Here is a 6394-nt window from a genome sequence, read left to right as displayed (position 1 = left end):
AAAAAATGCTACTACACAAGGTCGCGAAAAAGAAGTCTAGAAAACAAAGAAAAATTCAAGCAAAAACATGGACCAGAATGGTGGATAGAAGAAGGATACGCAACAACGCCGTCGACTCCATCAAGCACCGCTCCGTCGGATAAAGCTTACTGACATGCTTACAAGAAAGACCAAAGCGGACCCCATGGTCACATGCTTGCACATGGTTGTCATGCTTCAAATAATGTTCCCCTCGTTTTACTAGGCTTGTTTTATTAGGCGTGTTTTATTAGGCTGTCTTATTAGGCTCGTTTTATCAGGCTTGTTTTATTAGGCTGTCTTATTAGGCTCGTTTTATCAGGCTTGTTTTATTAGGCTGTCTTATTAGGCTCGTTTAATTAGGTTTGTTTTATTAGGACCTCCACATGTCTAGCGGGGCCCGTGTGCCATGTAAGATAAGTCTTATGGAAGCCTCCAACTCCTATAAATAGGAGGCTATGTAGTAGTTAGAGGGCATCAAACAATTTCCCTGTAAATTTTCCGATATCAATAAAATGTTTTTTTGAAAGGCATGGAAAGGCTGATCCTAAGTTAGTATAGGGTTCGGAAATATTGGGCAAGTTGAGCTTGCTATGAGTACAATAGTTTTCCGAAGCTTTTACAGTATGTCTGTAGTAGTGCGAAAGTTTTTCCGAGTTGAGTAGCTTGGCTAGGAAGCCAGCCCATTTTGTAGGAAAAACTTTCATATCTACGATCTTTCAAACTGTCCGACTAACTTGACAAGCCATCCTTCGGGTTGTTGAAGTCAGGTTTGTGGCAAGCCGTCCTTCGGGTTGTTGAAGCCCTGTCCTACTACGTAAGAAAACTGTTGTGCTTGTAGTTTGGCTGTCTTGCTTGGTGTTTCCAGAGAGGGGTGATCCCTGGTGGGACTATACGTTCCAATTATACGGACCGTATAAATTATACGGCCCGTATAATAGGCCGTATAAATCGGGTCAGGTCAAAAGATTTTTTTAATAACATGGATGACCCTTGCTCATTTTCATTTCACACATTCTTCCAAGCTCTCCAAAAACTCCAAAACCCTTATGTAAGCATACTACACCCAAACCCAAGAGATTACAAAGATCAAATAGCAAGAATCAAGTGTTCATGTGTTAGAAGGTTTCCTAGGGTTGGTAGATTTCAAGAAATACTTAGGCATTGTAGCTAGGGTTTTTGCACAAGTTGATAGCTGCTCCAAAGCTTGTTTCTATGGGATAAAAAGGTTAGTTTCCATACTTATTTTATGTTAATGCGAATGTTTGGTTGTAGCAAAACTTGGCTAGAAGAATAAAGTAAAAAATGAAGTCTAAATGTAGCTTTTATGATGTTTATGAGTAGTAAACTATATTGAGTCATGATTCTTAGTATGATATGGATATAATCATGTTATTGAAGGTAGTAATGGTGATGACGAAGCGTTATATGAAAACATGCTAAAATGGGTGTGGAGTTGTCGGTATAAGTTGACCACAAGGATAGACTTTAAAGGTTTAATGTAATGTGATTGCTTGATTATGATATTTTGGGTGTATTATGGATGTTTGGGAGTTTTTTTGTAATATGGTGGAAGTGGACGAAATTGGGGAAGTGCCGCCCAATTTTCATTAGATCATGAATTATTCTAGTTTGAATTTAAGAGTGTCATTAAGGCTTAACTATGGTATGAATCCTTCTAAATGTAGATTATTCAAGCTTCAACGGTGAACGTTAAATAGCTAAGAAGACAAAGAGGTATGTAAGGCTAACTTTTCTTTCATAAAGGCATAGCTCCTTTGCTATATACCCCCTTTCATGAGTTCCATAATCTCCTCCAAATGGTTCTATCTCTAAAGTTACTAAAGCTCTAGATCCTCCATACTTTCATGATTCCATTCCATCCCTTATATAATAGTTGATCCTCCAAGGATAGACATAACGAGAACGATGATAGTATTGATGTGTATGATACTTATGGAGTCTTATGTATACATGTCTAAGTATGTATGACTATTATGTAACACTGAGCTTATATGGCCGTGTATGGTACTTATCGCGCGCACACCACTGCAGTTGGGTACAGATAACACTGAGCCTTGGTAGGGCCAGGTATGTATAATCACCGAGCCTTGTCATGGCCGGGTATGTGAACCACCGAACCTTCATGGTCGGGTATGATATGGATATGAGTATGAATAAATACGAATACGAATATGTATATGTATGTATATATGCATGATTAAGTATTAGAAATTGAAGGTCCCTACGAAAGACAAGTAAGTAGATATGATGAAGGCCACTAGAGGTACAAATGACTCTATTACCTCCTGATTCTCCCATCTTATGTTATTTCTTGTGTTGTCTATTATGCTTCTACTATGAGGATGACTCTGCTTTACATACTCAGTACATTATTTGTACTAACGTCCTTTTGTTTGTGGATGCTGCGTCATGCCCGCAGGTGGACAGGGAGACAGGCTTGATCCATAGATTTATTTTCAGGGACTACATAGAGGAGCTCCATTTCATCCGGAGCTACAGCTTTTGGGTATTATTCTTTTGTGTACTTACATATGGGCATGACGGGGTCCTGTCCCGCCCGTACTATGTTACATACTCTTCCTAGAGGCTCCTAGATAGTTGTGTATGGTTAGATGTCTTGCAGCCTGGTTGGCTCATATTTTTGTATATCATTTCGATAGCCTTGTCAGCTTATGTATACGGATATGGGCATTATTATTCATGATGATATAAATGCGTTGTTGCCCAACGAGATTAGAACTATTGATATATGTAAATTATGATTAAGCCATGTGGCTCACCTAGATGTGAATATGAGAGTACGTCAAGGGGTGCCCGAGTGGGTTAGCACCGGGTGCCCGAGTGGGTTGGCCCGGGTGCCCTTCATGGCCCTCCAGTTGGGTTGTGACAGTTTATGGGAATGATAAGAAGTCATAAAATTAACTGAATCACGCTATTTATATACACAGCTGGCGGCTGCTGAAATATGGACCGTATTTCAAAATACGGGCCGTATTCTGTGGTCGTATTTAACAATAATGAAAAATAGTGAGCAGTCCTAGGGAACAGGTGAAATACGTGCAAGGTATACAGACCGTATTTCAAAATACGGCCCGTATTCTATGGCCGTATTTAATCATAACAAAAACAGTGCCTAACCTAGGAAAATGGGTGAAATACGTCCAAGGTATACGGACCGTATTTCAAAATACGGGTCGTAAACTCTAGCCATATTTTATGTTAACGCAATAAAGTGAAGTCCAATCCTCCAATACACTTCCACACTTAACTCGAATTTACGGAGTGTTACTGCCTACTAGCCTTCCTTTCTCTTTCATTTTTTGTATATGTTTTTTTATAAATACACTTGTAAGAATGTTGTAAATATTATAAAATATGTGGTTGGAACCTAGTTGAGAATTAGGCAAAACGATGCATGGACGAATAGAAATCGAAATCATTTTCAAACTCAAACCAACAAAAGATAAAGATTACTCTTGCTGTTCGAAAAATTACAAAGAAATGATTTTTCTCCTTCGTAATGGAATTTGCGAAAACTGAAAACAGTGAAGTACGTATTATTTGAAAAGGTTAACTTTTCTTAAACTTGAAATTTCTGAAACTGAAAACAGTGAGCATTTTTGAGAAATCCAACTTTCCTTTTTTTTTTTCAGAAATCACAAAAGGATAATGAAAAAATGATTTCCAAAAGAAGTGTTAATAGTGTAAGTGGTTTAAATGATTTCTTTTAAATCCTTTTGGTCCAAGCCCACTCTAATTCAAAATAAACAAGGAGAACCTTATTTCGACCAAAATTCGATGAAAGGTTTTAAATGGGATATGGTTGACCTTCAATATAAGTAAAATGTTACACCCCTCGTGTTCGTAGTGGTAGAACCCATGGTTTCCTAGTCGGGTATGCCCTTGGAATAGAGACCCGAGCCCGAGTTTGGAGGTAGAAAATGTCTTACCCCGTGTACAAGGGTACCATTAGATATTCCAGACCATTTATAAGAGATAAAAGTTGAGCGAATCGAATTGACGCAATCTGAACTGAACAAGAAAAATCTGCAGGACACCAGTCATCGTCGACGGGTCGTCGACATGTTAGACGGACCATCAACGTGCGGTGTTGTCAGGATCCCACAGCAATGCATCTGCAGGCGTAGGTCGACGGAGCAAGTCGACGGACCGCCGATATGTCAACGGGCCGTCGACCCGCTCGTCGAACCGAACGCTGTAGCCTTTTTGGCTTCCAAGGATAAATAGGTGGTCCACGACCCGATTTCATATTTTCCTCCTTCCAAAATTAGAAAAACCCTAAGATATTCTCTCCCAATTTTTTCCATCATATTTGTGAAGATTTGATAAGACCCGGACCCCGTAAACCCGAGATGGTGTAGAGAAAGGTTACTTCTAGGGTTTCTTCAAGGTTGTAATGTTTGAGGAGTTGAAGTTAGAGTGATTCTTGGGATTCTTGACCCCTCGAGGTTTGTAAATGATTTCTGCCCTTATATTTAAGTTGAGTATCAAGAGTTTTAGTGATTCCAAGTAAAGAGGGGATAGTTGTGGAAGTGGTAAGTGGATGAAAGACAAGATAGTGACTTAGGGTTATTTTAATAGATGATTGGGGATGGATTTAAGTATATTTTGATGTATATATGTGTCATCATTGTGTTGTGGGTATTGTGGTTGATGTTGGATCGAATGGGAAGTTAAAGAGTCGTTAAGCTTATAAGGAAAATGTTTCCCATAAGTTGTCAAGCTCTAGTCATGTTTAGAATCATTAGTAAGCGAAGTAAATAGCCTAATTAAGCCCTATGTTATCTTAATTGTAGACTTGATAGTTCAAGAGGTAGAAGTTGGGCGATTGCGTATACTTCAAGGTATGATAAGGTTAACCTTTCCTTCTTTTGGCATGATCCCATGATATGATCCAAAAAGTGAGTAAGCGAGATTTCATATTACTCTACTCTTAGAAGTATTAGGATTACTTCAGTCTTTGATGTTCATGTACCCCATTTATGAGTAATCCTTCTGTTCATAGGTCCAGTCTTATATAGCCAGTTCTGTTCATACAGTTTATTCGTGCATACATTCACATATATTTATGTACATTGACCCGTGACGAGAAGGCGTTATATACATACGTATATCAGGCATTATATACGCATTACTACTATGATGATGATATTGATGATGGCCACAGAGAAGCCAATGTGATATGACGAGATGCCATAGAGGCTTACAGGCGTTATATACGCACATACATCAGGCGTTATGTACGCACACATATCAGGCGTTATATACGCACACCTATAGATGCACGACCATCATTGATAGGTATGAGCATGCATATTATGTGCCCACAGAGTCATTGTCAGTTACGCAGATTCATGCAGATTTAGGCAGATACTAGTTCATATAAGTACATGCAGTCAGTCATTTTAGTTTATGAGTTCAGATTTATCCATGATTCTCATGTGTATATATGTTGTTCTTATGCCTTATATACTCGGTACATTATCCGTACTGACTCCCTGTTGTTCAGGGGGCTGCGTTCACGCCCGCAGGTACAGGCAGACAGATAGGTGGTCCAACTCAGTAGTACATCTAGATCTAGCAGTGGTCAGTACGCTCCATTCGATCCAGAGCTACAGTCAGTTTTGGTATGCCCTTTTTTAGATGTGTATGCATATGGGCATGAACGGGCGCTGTCTCATCCTTTCTACAGCTTTTATTCCAGTAGAGGTCTGTAGACAGTTGTATGTAGCAGTCAGATGATATAGCCTTGTCGGCTTCTATTCTTTTGTATACAGTTTATGTAGCAACATAGCTAGCTTGCACTATTCTTCTGCATGGGGTGTTTGGTCACTAGAGGTCAGACTCCTATCATGGCTCGTCGGTTTGGGTCGTGACAGAAGTGGTATCAGAGCAGTTTTGTCCTAAGGTTATCTGCAGACCGTGTCTAGTAGAGTCTTGTTTATGGGCGTGTTGTGAACCACACTTATAAACAAGAGGCTACAGGACATTTAGGATGATGTCGCTCCTTCTCTATTAGATTGTGCGATAGAGCCCTGTGTGAAGCGTTCGCTTCTGATGAATTGTTATGATTTCAGCGATGCCCCGCAAGAAAGCTATAGCCGCCCAGAAGGGCAAGAGGGTGGCCGGTGAGGCCACTAGCTGTACTCGACAGGCCACAAGGGCTAGGAGGAGATTCAAAGTGAGGGGTCGTCTGAGACATCGCATACCCCGCCTCCAGCAGCAGCCCCAGTTCCTCAGCTGGATGTAGAGAGCCAGGATGTATGGGATATTGTACGGTTGTTGACCAGATTAGTAGCCGCCCAGGCATAGCAGCAGGGAGTTGGTGTTG

The 6394-nt window shown here is 40.2% G+C and overlaps 1 long non-coding RNA gene across 1 annotated transcript; it reads left to right on the top strand.

The window, feature by feature from the left end:
- The first annotated feature begins 513 nt into the window (after window positions 1-513).
- On the top strand, window positions 514-2762 carry LOC132614740 (uncharacterized). Its single transcript, XR_009572430.1, has 3 exons — window positions 514-1246; window positions 1707-1755; window positions 2462-2762. It is a non-coding gene; the product is annotated as an uncharacterized LOC132614740 (long non-coding RNA).
- The last annotated feature ends 3632 nt before the right edge of the window (window positions 2763-6394 follow it).

Source organism: Lycium barbarum, chromosome 10, assembly GCF_019175385.1.
Source record: "Lycium barbarum isolate Lr01 chromosome 10, ASM1917538v2, whole genome shotgun sequence".
NCBI classification, from domain to species: domain Eukaryota; kingdom Viridiplantae; phylum Streptophyta; class Magnoliopsida; order Solanales; family Solanaceae; genus Lycium; species Lycium barbarum.
Note: the sequence above shows the minus strand (reverse complement) of the source record. Positions and strands in the feature narration are given on the sequence as shown.